Genomic DNA, 12792 nt, shown 5'->3' with positions numbered 1-12792 from the left:
CTTTTTATGAGCACCTTGGCAATTGCCTCCAAAGTTAAAGACTGTTGTAAATTAAGGAATGGCACTTGGTGAATACCAATTTATCCGTATTTCAAGACTTCCCTCACCCCCACCTCCCCTCCACACAATATTGAAGTTCCTGTAGTCTTTGTGAATACAGGGCATTGTTTCTGTGCTGCTGAGGCAGAATTGTTTGTGCATCCCTGAAGACTGTGAAATGTCTGGCTGGGGCTGCTCATTTAAACTCTGTGCACTTACTGTACCCTCTCCGGAACTCCCTTCCTGGAGAAGCCAGCAATGACCTTCTCAGAAGTAATGTTAAACACATGATGAGGAAGCTTGGCTCCTAGATGGACCCTTTTAATTATTGCAAATTAGCAAATAATTTTTTTTCAGTTTCATATCACTATCTGCCCTGCTGTGCGTGGGATCCTCCAGGTACACAGTTCCCATGTGTTGCCTGAAATATATATTGGCAGGCTTATCTGGTAATGTCAATATTTGGTGCTTTTTAATGTGTGTGATTTTCCACACACAAAAACTTCACCCCTTCTTAGTAATGACAGTGCAGAAATTAAAGCAGAGGGTTAATTATGGTTGATAGTTACTGAGTGTTTTTGAAATTGTGTCAAGTCTGTGGGGAAAATCCCTGCTGCAGAGAATACCCTGTTCATTGGAGGGCAGTAAGAGAGAAGGAGTAGCTTTGTCCAGGGTTTACATATGGGACACAAGGATGTAGAGTATTCTGTCCTGCAAGATGCTAAGCACTCTCTCCCTGGCCTTCCCAAATTAAGTGGACTCAAATGTCTTCAGTGAAATTACGTGGGACGCACTGACCTGAAGTGATACAGAAATCCTGTGGCAAAGAGAAGGGTCAAGACTGGATGTCTTACGTCTAATTGCAGTCTGGTCTCCATCTTGTACGTGGATATCAATGGATAACAATGGATAGGGCCCTGAGAACCTGGTCTAGTGGAAGGCATCCCTGCCCAGGGTTGGGGATTTGGACGTAGATATCTTTAAAGTCCCTTCCAACCGCATCCATTCTATGAGCCTACTATACATTTCTGTGGTCTTTATTCATTCCTGGGCCTTGCTAAGATTTTCAAAAATGTAAAGGGTGTTGCAGACATTCATAATTTTACTGGGGATGCTTGCAATTTTTTTCCCAAGGCTTCAGTTTCTGGAACCACATTTATATGACAAACTCAGCTGTCCAGGAATATAAATGGTTTCTAATCCTTGTTCTTGAAACAGAAAGCTTAGAAAGACAACCAGGAATGCTGGAAACCCAAAGAGAAAATGAAAACACCTCTAACATATTTCCATTTATAACAAACTCACTCTTTCTAAGTCAAGATTATGTACTTTTTAATTATGGTGTGGAAAAAGCTGGTTCTTGCCTTTGTGATGTTCATGTCGTAAGTAGAGCCCGGAGGTTGTGAAGGCTCAGGAGAAGGCGATCTGAGGGGGGTGATGGATCCTATGGAAGGCCAGCAGGTTTCTTGATGTACTAGAGGGCTGCTGTGGAGATGCCAGGCCATGAAGGAGGCAGGCAGAGCCCCCGAGCCGCCACAGGAAAATGTGGCTTAGTGAATGTGGGTGCTGCCACAAGGCAGGAGACTCCTTTCATGCCTTGAACCAGGGCAATTCTTCCAAACTGTTCTCCAGGACCCTGAAGCCACACAGGGCATATTTGCATTTCTCCTCCTTTTGCTGTGTTTGGAAGGAGCCTGGGCTGCAGTGCAGAGTGGCTGACGGTGACTGAGGAAGGTGCAGGCAGCTGGACAAATGCTGTAGCATTGGCACCAGCTGGTTGTGATAGGAGGATGGCTCCACAACTATTGCTTTTGGGGAATATTCACACATATCTTCACACTTGCCCAGCGAGAGGGAGAGGGGGAGAGCCAATGCTGGAAGCCAGGAAGTATTTCAAGGACGTCAGCATGGTTGCAGATGCTAATAAGAGTGAGGAGAGGCATCTCACAGGGCTAGAGGGGACTTTGTTTAATACAGTCAGCACATCTGGAGATACATCACAGTCGAAAATACAAGTGCAGGTGTGAAATTATCCCCCAGATATCTCTGCAAGCAGGGCAGGAAGAAGGCAAATCTAGATCCTTACACTGTTGGTTTTTACTGCCTCCATAGGCAAGTATAGTTGTGATCTCCTCAGATACCTGCTGGAAATCATTGTTGGTCTGACCAGAGCCTCAAGGGACAACGTGGACATGGGAGACCACAAACCAGCTGCTCTCAGAAGGAGGGAGCTTGATGCAGAGGGTGGTCTAGAGACTCAACCTGTGAGACCTGGGATGTGGGAAGAAAAATAAGCCCCTGGACTCTGGAGCCCATTCACAAGGCATGGAGCTTTACTTTTTAACTTCAGTCATCTTCCAGCTGCCTGGGATATCATCAGAAGTCTCCTCTTGAGCTGTATTAAGAGCTGTCCATTAACAGGTTAGCCAGTCTCCATGGGTCTAGAACAAAAAGAAAAGAATTTTTTTTTTAAATTGTTGGTTTAGATATATGTATGTGAAAACATGTATGCACACACACACACAATGTAGGCAGCCACAGGACTAGTGGAAAGGTACAAAAAAAAATTAAAAGATATCAAAAGACTGCTGTCATTTTCCATTTAGTTTTTACATAAAATAGAAAAAACTTTACCAGCAATAGTATGTAATTAATGTCTGATCTGGATCACAGTTCCAGTAATTAGATCCTTCTTCTCTTTAGGTTTTTTTTTTTTGTTTAGTTTTTTTTTTTTTTGTTTAGTTTGGTTTGTTTTTTTGAAAGTATGCATAAGGAAAGATACATTGATAACAGGCATCAACTGTGAGGCTTCTAGGACTGTGGTTGACTTGGAGGAGTGCTTTACCTTCAGGTAGAATAATTTCTGCTTTTATTGCAAAAGGGGCTCTGAAATGCCTCCTCAAACACAGAAGAGATGAAATTACTGTGGTAGGAGGTAGATAACTGCTCCCTTATACCAAATATTTCCTGTGAATCAAGCTGCAAGAGAGTAGGCAAAGCCAGGAGTGATGAAAATTAGGATTAATTATAGATATAGCTAAAACTTAGTGTGAGTCTGTCATGCTTGCAGCAATTAATCTCCACAGTGATGAGAGACTGCAAAAAAAGTTCTTCAATGAGAGATGGGATTTGATTGGATAAACAGGAGAGAGAGATTGACACAACAATTTTTAACTGGTATTTCCCTGGATGCTTCCAGAGGGAAGGGGGAAATATTTTTCATGAACAAGTAAAGAATAAGAAAATCAATGAAATGAGTCTTAACAAGGCAACATTAGAGAAGCCCTTTGCTTGGGCACAAGTGAGCAACAAATTTGGTTTGAGGTTGATGTATGATGATGACTCAGGAAAGGGAAGCGGTTAATAGAATCTGAACTGAAAAATGTTGATGGATTCAGGTTTCATGCACGTGTGTTTGCTCTTCCTCCCTCAACATGCTTCTTTATAGCTGAATTTCAAGTTGAATAATTATATTCCAATGCTGTAATCATTTGATAAGCCTTTGCATTGCTGTGTAGTTTTCATCTCTGGACCACAAAACGCTGTCCAGGCACTAAATGAACTCTGCATAGGATGTGAAGCTGGCTGGTTCTACAGTCCTGTCTGGGGAAAATGAAGTACAAGAATTCTAGAGCTAATGAAAGAATGTTTGTTTCTAAAGAACGTGGCTAGTTAAAGATTGCAGGAAAGACCTGGGCAACTTCTAAATGGCACCTCTAACTTTTCTCTAGAATTTGTCTTTTTTAATGTCAAATCTTGATCTTTTTTGAGTGTGCACATAGAAAGATAAAAGACACATGAGAGAAATCATCTGGTGCTTTCTAGTCCAGAGTGTTAGCTCAACATCTGAATGACTCAAAGACAAACTCTGAAGTAAAAGCCAAAACTGGTGCTTAATCTTCTCTGTGAATTGTTCACCAGACCATACCTTCTACCTTCATTTATTAGTGCTCATGGTACATCATTGTAGTTGGAAACTGGTTTGTCTGTGGCTGGTATTTTTCCTGTGACAAAGTTGAGGGGAAAAGGTTTCTTTCTTTCCCATTACAGAAATCTGTGTCCTTTCTATTGGGAAAAATCTGTGTCTGACTCTAAATCAACTTGATCAATCTTTGAAGATATATATGTGAACATAGCTATGTGACTGCTCCCAAAACAGAAATTGCAACTGTCACCAAAAAACCCATATAAAATTATTACTTCCTGATGCAAAAGGCTCTCTTAAGTTTGTATTCATCATGTTAACTGATCATTGTAAGATATACATTATGTTCCTAATACCATGGAAGTTTAGGGGAATATTTACAATTGGAAATAGTTGTTTAAAAGGTTATGCCTGAAGAATGCAGAGGAATACTGCTCTTAGAAGAATTTTAATTTGCTATCAAAACCCAATTTATTCAATACCTCCTTCCAGAAGAAGATATTGTAAGTTCAGCTGCAACTTCTTAACTTCATCATATTTTATATATTTTGGCCATAATGCATTGCCACAAATTATATTATACAGTGCGATTTAAAATGTGTCCTGATTAAGTACACAGAAAGGATCCTATTCACTGTGCAAGGAATGAGGGAGACATCATAAGTACCCATTGTTAAGGTGTAGATGTATTTAATGATCATGTGTTAGCTAAACTTTTTAATAGTATGTCTTGATTATGTTATACCTTTATTTATATTCTAAGATATTGTTTCACTTGCAGACATGAAGAGCAGACAATGTCTTTCATCTCCCCCACTCCCATCACAAAACCATTAGAAAGAAAAATACAGGAATTTGTCTTCACAGGAAATGAAAATGGGGGGAAAAAAGAAAGGCTAAAAAGCATCAAGAGAAATTTATCAGCTTAAACATGGAATGAAAAACCTAGCATGTGCAATAAGGGAGTGTGCTGGGAGTATGCTGTTATTTTTACTGCTACAATGGTACTTATCCAGGACCTAAAATGTTGTTGCATCTTAAAAAGATTATGGGTAATTTAGCAAATGTAGAGAGAAGGACAATATAGACATTTGGAGACTTCTCTACAGGGAGGGATTATAAGGTCTTGCTCTTTTCAGCTCAGAAAAGAAATGGCAAAGCTGGAATCTGCCAGACCCCTGAGAAATGCTGAAGCTGGCAGAGAATGTGCAGGAATGATTAGCTGCAATTTGCTCAGACAAGCACCAGTAACAATGTGAGGCAGCAGTTCCAAAGGCAGCAGAGGGATTCCTGGATGCTGTCCCTCACAGAGACCAAAAATACTAATGAATTCTGCAAGGGATGAGACAAATTCATTAAGGATAGGTCAACCAATGACTCTTCAAAGTGATTATCCATGTGTAACTGCTACCTCAGGAAATCCCAAACTATCGCTTCTCAGAAACTGGCCAGTGTAATGGGGATGAATCACCCTGTGATATGTGCCCTAGCCTCGTGCTTTCCCTAGACATCTGTTCATGGATCATGTAAGAAGTAGGACACATAGTCACATATGCAGGGACTGAACTCATCATGATGAACTAAAAATTCTGAGCCCCATGCCCTCTATTGACCAGTTTCTGTAAGTGATGTTACCACAGAAATCCTTCCCCTTCACAGAAAGCCTGGGTCTCTGAAGCCTTGAAGATAGACTTGTATGATGAACGCTTCCTTCAGTGAAACTATTGATGAGAAAAATATTAAGAAAAATGAAGCAAGCAGGGATTTGCCTCTAGTGAGACAGGCAGAAGTATGCTTTACACTCAAAATGCAATTGTTAGTATTTTAACAAATGTGACAAAGGATATGTCAGTGCCCCTGTCAACTTTTTAAAATACAGATGAACTAACCCCTTTCCTGGAAATCTCCAACATTGAAACCAGCAATCAAGACTTTTACTTACAAGGGAAGAAAAAAATGTTTTGGGAAAATCATCAAAATAATTTTTAAAGTGAACCTTAGGCCTTATCTTGCATGTCAGCCATGTTAATGCAGATGTTTCCAATTTGAAAATGAAGAGTGAGCTTTATCTGAAGGCTATGTCTGTGGAGAGCCAGATCTTCCCAAAGGAATGGGCCTTGGTTTTGCAGACAGAACTCAGAATCTAGGAAGGTTAAGAATATGAAGAGATCAGTGCTTGAGTTCTGATAATGAGAAAGGATTTTGATGAGGTTAGAATATTCAGGAAAGACATTACAAAGAGGAAAAAAGAAAAATGCAAAAATATGTTCCTCATTGTTAGAAGCCTGTTAGATATGAAGAGTAGTTAAATTAGACATTGTGAGATGGCAAAAGTGGAATCCAAAATCCTGAAATCATGAACAAGGACAAGAATTAATTGTCCCAGAAGCAGGACTCTCATGTTCAATACCTAGACACAATATGGCCCTCTCACAGCTCAGGCAGAGGTGTCTCTATTGACTCCACCCTCATGTAAGAATGTGGGAAAGGGGAATATTCCTGAAGTTATTATGTAGAAGCCACCACTAAGGCTCTCTGCTATCAGTGGTATGAGGCACTGTTGAAGGGGACAAACCAAAAACTCTTCACATCTGCATAGTCCCAAGAGATCATGGAGATCCACACAAACCAGAGCTTTCTCCATGGAGTTATAACAGGAACTTAGCCAGCCCAGGACAGGACAGTGTGTTCCTAAGCAAGAGCTGCCCTCCAGCTATCCAAAGGTTGTGTTCTGGGTCACATGGGAAAATAGATACTGCCCTGTGGCTGCTAGGACCAATAATGTGGTTGTCTACTCAAACAGAAGATAATGAGTTTCATATAAATTAGGTATTCGCAGTAAGAAAGCAAAGAAAAGAAGTTTTTCCTCTCCAGCTGAAAATTGCACCCATTTCTTTCCTGCTCCAGGCCTTCCAGCTTTCTAACCTGATGAGTTATGGACAGTCATTCTTTCCAGTGTTGGCTAAATTCTTTTCTAATTACACATATTCTGAATAGCATGAGGCAGACCTGCTGGTAGAAAATTTGGTGCAGAGAGCATAATAAATTCCACAGAGAGCTTGATGTGCTTCACTATAGATGCAAATGTAATATTCATTTTCATCACCACAGAAGAGATGAGATGCTGAGCCAGAGTTTAAAAAAAACTTTGTTCTCTTTTTCTAGGGTGTGTGGGTGGGATTAACTTTGTTTGTTCAGTTAAAAGGCTGTGTTGTAAGACAAATTCAGTAGAATTAATATCTAGACATTTGTAAAGCAGATTTTACAAACACAAAAGCACAGAAGATGCAAATAAAATCAGACCTATAAGACACATAACCACGACAATTTTAACACAGTTTTGGGATAAAACTGAAAATAACACATAAAAGTATAAACTATGTCAAGAAATTTTAGCACATGATCCTTTACTTAAAGGTCTTCTCTCTGGAAATTAAGTTGTAAAATGCTTACAATAAAAAGTAGCCCTGAAAAGAGTGGGGGTTTATTATCAGGGAATGATTTACAGAACAAATATATTCAGATTTTGAGTAAAAACATTTCATTTTTTCAAACACCAGGCCTCCAAATCCATCTTGGGACCTCCAAGCAGATTCTTTTCCTGCTTCTTATGGTTAGTAATAAAGTTTCTGGAGACCATCTGTGGAAAAGGCCCTACATGTGTACTAACTTTGCAAACTGAGTATTTGGAATTTACAAAAATATGAAGAACATATGAACAGAAGTGGGAAGTTCCCTTCTTTTTATAGATTATCATGTCCCTACTAATGAGATGATGGTGGAATATTTAGAGAAAAAGACACAAAAGGTCAGCAGAAGAAGGGAAAGAGAGGTGTTTTTTGGTCTCATGCTTAGTGCGTTAAGACATGTGGCCTTGTAAATGTACAGGAGGATGTTGGATTTTAAGGAAGATCTCCTTTCAAGAAGGGGAAAGAATTTCAGCCCTTTCTTTCTGTCCATTGCTTCTGTTTCCATGTATCATGACATGCTCTGGGGAATTTGGAGTCTTGGAAGACATAATTTACTTTAGTGAACCATGGCCCATATGACTGTGATTCACACGACTCTGCTTTGCGTTGGCTGCATCTCTGCATTTTTGGCATGGTCCTGTGGCCAGGGATGCCAGCAGTTTCCTTTCATGGCTGCTATCATCAAGGAGGCAGCAGCCACATTTCATCCTCTCACAGAGATGTTACTTTTGTTCCCTCTTTCTTTGTTGTTTCCCTTTATATATAATACGAGTCATTCAGAGTCAGTGTAAATGTTTGTTCAGAATAGGGGATGGAAAAATGTAAGAATAATTCTGGTAATGGAAGTAGAATATAAACAAAGAGCTTAGAGAAAGTGGAGGAGCAGTGGGGAGGTTTCCTGTTTAAAAAAGGAAAATGGAAAAGTTAAAATGGCTACTTACGGAAATGTAGAATAAACCTTCCACAGCTTAACGTAAAAGGAAGAATTTAGATCTACTCAGAGGTATACAAGGTATTTTAAAAGACTGTGGCAAAAAAGATAATCTTTCTTCTATTGGAAAAATGACTTTTGTAGTACTTAAAGACACAGGATTTTCATACTCATGAAGTAGAGTGTGAGCACTTGACAGCACAGTGGAGACATGGAGGTGGGTGCAGATTCCACCACTCCTGACAGAGCTGGAGTGGGAAAGGAGGATCAACACATTTCATTCACTCCTTGCCATTACTGCTGGAAAGGAACATCTCAGACACGGGCATGAAAGATATCAATGACTGAATTCCAGCCATGGATCCTCCCTTCTTTCTCCCTGAGATCTTTGGATCACAGAATCATTGAATTGTTTGGATTGGAAAGGGCTTTAAAGATCATCCAGTTCCAAACCCTTGCCATGGACAGGGACACCTCCCACTTGACCAGTTTGCCCTATCCAACTTGGTCTTGAACAGTTCTAGGGAAGTGGCATCCAAGATCCTATAAGATCTTCCCAAGACCTAAGCCTTGCATCTCTGCAGGCTCATGACACCCTTGTTTTGGAGGATGGAATGTGTTTAGATGCTTCATAGTCACTCTGATATTGCTGTGTTGACTGTTTATAATGCGTTAAAAGAAAGAACATTTCCTAGGATTATTTTTTTTTCTCAAGTGCATGTGTTTCACTTGTTATTTCAGATTTATTGGTGTTTACTTTTTGCTGAATAATGAGCCTGAGGGTAATGGAAATCTTAATACATTAAAAAATTAGAGCCAATGTCATCAAAAGCTTCCTGTTCTCCACTGGTGTAGTGTTGCCACTTTATTTGCTTACTCTGCAGTACAAACACATTTGTTGCAACATTTCAGCTGAAATCCTGATCACACTTTCAACAAGGCTGGGATTTCATCCCGTGAGCTCTGTCTGTGGGAAAATGGGAGAGAGGAGGCTGTCTCTTAGCCTTGCATCATGGCAGGCCTGCGCATATGTGTTACCAAATCTCCAAGGGCTGATGTCACACAGCAGTGCTAAGCCCACGTTGTTCTGACCAAAGCTGGACACTTCTGTGGTGCCAGTGAGGCCCAGAATAACCTAGTATGAGTTGTGGGGAACCCCTGTGATGCAGTGGGGGCATGTAAAGGGTCGGGTCATGGCTCACATGCTCTCCTGGTTGATGCTACTCCAGTCAAAATGTCACATGTAGCCTAGAGATGCTCATGTGGTCAAGTCAACGGGAAACAAAAATTTGGAGACCTGAATGGTAATTTTACCACCTGCTACCAGCAGCTGACCGATATTTCTAAAAGCCACAGGATACTTCAGTTTCAGTGTTGCCATCAGTGTCTGAGGGCTCTTGGTTATTTCATCTGTGGGTGTTTTGTGGAGATCACCAGCTCCCCATGACATGGCAATGACTTCTTGCAGCCAGCTGTGACACAAAGGGGACATAGCCTGCACATTGCTTTGTATTTCTCCAGGCTGGTTGACATGCTGGAACATGGGTCTCTCTCAGGAGGTTTCCCTGCAAACCTGCACTGTGGGTGCTCACTGGGGTGGCAGTGCCAAGCAGGGCTCCCACCCAACCCCGTGCACTGTGGCAGTTCAGTCTCCCAGGGGGAGCAACACCAACCCTTCTACCCACTCCTCTGACTGATCTAGTCATTTCCATTTCATGCAAGAGATAGGGAAGAAGAAGCAGCATGTGCTTGTGGTCCTAAGATGAAAATTACTTTAGCCCAAAATTTTTTAACACATCACCCAAACTGCATTTTCTAGCCCCTGTGTTTTCAAGTCTCTGCTAGCAAGAAGGTCTTGTGATGAGCAGCAGGAGTGCTTTGTAAAGGAATTTGCAGGCCAGAGGTGCTCACCATAAATTTCCTTCTGTCTACGATTACTATCATTGCATTTTTGAGGCACTTTTAAAATAAACTGTGCAATGATGTAATGCACACAAAAGGGCTGGGGTGGGAGTGCAGAGAAAGGAAAAGAAGCAGCATCTGGATTGTGCCTGGTATCTTCCACAGAGCATCTTGATGTCTGTAATTAGTGTCATGTTATGAGAGCTTAAAAAAATAAAGGCGCCAGAGTTCCAAATAAAACATAAAATGGCTTTGATAGAATAAATGTTACTATCATTGTTTAAAAATGTTGTGACCTGTCTGCTATAGTTTCTGAGAAGGATATTTTCCAGTGCTGCTGCTCTTGCTCTGACTCTTTTTAAAATTCTATTATTACAGATAAGGACAGAGGAAAATCCTCAAGACAGACTTGTTTTAAATCTCTGTAACACAATGCCAGCATTGTCTCTCCTCAAGCTGAACTTCTAAATTAAAATAGGCATGATCTTTAACAGAGCTCTGAAACACTCTGTTCTACAGACACTTTATCCCCTTTATTAGAGAACATTAATAATTCAAATGTTATGGCTTAGTTAGGCAGATCCATTTGTCTGGTGTTGGAATAATTTAGCAACTCTACTCTTCAGAGCTGTTTTGATAGCCAGTGGGCCAAATTCTGCAGCCTCTTTGAAAATCATGGGAATTTTACCTGCATCTTTGCTACGTATTGGGGAGAGAGACACAACTAAGAAGTCTTGGCAACCTTTTCCTTGATCTTTAGCATGCTCAGAGAATGCACAAACATGCTTTCCCAGCCCAATTTTGCAGGCTGAATAAGGCAACATTTTCAGTTCAGCCAGCTGGATTTTTGCCTAAGCAAGGCCTCTAGTTTTATGATCTAAAAACTCTACATAAATACACTTGCAAAAACATATATGCAACCCACCTTGACAATATGACTTCCCCACAGCTTTAATTTTACCATGTGTGAAGGAGGATTTCTGGAGTGTACAAGTATGCCTCTGAATGTATCACATTTTCAAGTCACAGGGATTTACTGTGACTTTTTTCTAGACTTTAGGAGCTGAGCCACTTTCCACCTACAGGTTAGATGCAGAAGTCATTAGCAACAGTCATTTCCATAGCTACTCAGCTATGAAGTCTTGGGTTTAGCTCAAATCTGCATGTAGTGGCAAAGAGATTAGTATAAAAGTATAGCTTTTCAAGTTGGTATAGTTTTTTGACATGAGACCAGCTCTACTTCCAAATGCTCCTATACTTGAAATACTTGGGATAGGGAGCTGACTCCAGCACTAATAAAACACACAGTGCCACTGAAGAGATCTTGTTCTATCTCTTTCAGAAGAAGCCACATGGGAGGTGGACTGGGAAGAAATGAATTCTGATCCTATTTTCCAATTTATCTGGGGTGAAAGGACCATTAAAGCTCTACTAATTCTTGTTGGCCACTACATGAGATGGCACAAGCACCACTTCCATGTAATGTTGAACCCTCTTTTCTGTTGAGACATTGACCTTGCTTGCTTCATGTTGCCATCCCAACAGTGGTGAAATAATTAGAAATAAGGGGTATTAGCCATTAGTTATCGCTATATAGAATGATTAGAAACATATTATATGTTACATAATATTATCTTAAAATTTTATACTAGGTATTACATAGCAATACATAGTTATTTGTAAAACAAAAGGATATTTATCTTCACCAATGCTCCACCAGAGCAGACAAGTTCTCTATTAAGTGCAAGAAAAACAATCAGACAGACTTTCTCTTATCTGCTGGGCTTCTACATTACAAAACACTATAAGCAACATACAATTACATTTGAAAATGAGGAGGAGAGCAAAAGTAGCCACATGTTTATTATTACACTCACTGAAGCCGGTCTGCCAACTAACAGAGGAATTTTCTCTGTAATTGTATGGTAGAAAACCCACTTGGTTTTTAGTGCCTTCTGTTGGATATAAGAAAACAGTATTTAGCTACTTTCTCATCCACATATTTAAGTGGTAAAGAGGATACTCAAGCATAGTTCAGGCCAGATTTTAAAAGAGATTTGGGAACTTCAAGTTACAGTTGATTTCTAATAGCCCAGTTTGACACCTACTAATGTTCTTGAAAATCCTTCCTGATACCTTTAGGTAGTCAAACATATTCATAATTTCACCCTATATTTTCCTGACATTCAAAACTGAAGATAGGATTCTTACCAATTTTAAAGATATTTTGCCAAGGAAAATATGTCAAAGCTCACTAACTGTTTCAGCCATGGTAATGGGAGACTTAGACCACGAAAATATCCTTAAAACCCTCACATGTAGTATACCAGCCCAAATAAAAACTTCACAGTTATGAAAATGATTCCAAGTTAGCCCCCTTCTTCATGGTTTAGCCAGAGCTAGGGAATGAACACATAATTAAAAATTTAAATAGTTGTCCCTGGCAGACCTGGCATAGGAGGGAAGACTCTATATGGAATTACTGAAATGGGGCCAGGTCCAAGTGTGCACACCTGCCTTTTGGA

General features: G+C 40.2%; 1 long non-coding RNA gene across 2 annotated transcripts in view; it reads right to left on the bottom strand.

Moving 5' to 3' along the window:
• Positions 1-418: 418 nt before the first annotated feature.
• Positions 419-12792, bottom strand: part of LOC135297014 (uncharacterized) — a 143921-nt gene continuing 131547 nt past the window's right edge. For both annotated transcript variants that reach the window (XR_010359024.1, XR_010359025.1), the window contains one exon: positions 419-2480. This is a non-coding gene — a long non-coding RNA (uncharacterized LOC135297014). The remainder of the gene's footprint in view (positions 2481-12792) is intronic.

Source organism: Passer domesticus, chromosome 3 (genome assembly GCF_036417665.1).
Source record: "Passer domesticus isolate bPasDom1 chromosome 3, bPasDom1.hap1, whole genome shotgun sequence".
In the NCBI taxonomy this organism is placed as follows: domain Eukaryota; kingdom Metazoa; phylum Chordata; class Aves; order Passeriformes; family Passeridae; genus Passer; species Passer domesticus.
The sequence above is the reverse complement of the archived record's forward strand: the minus strand, read 5'-3'. Positions and strand labels throughout refer to the sequence as shown.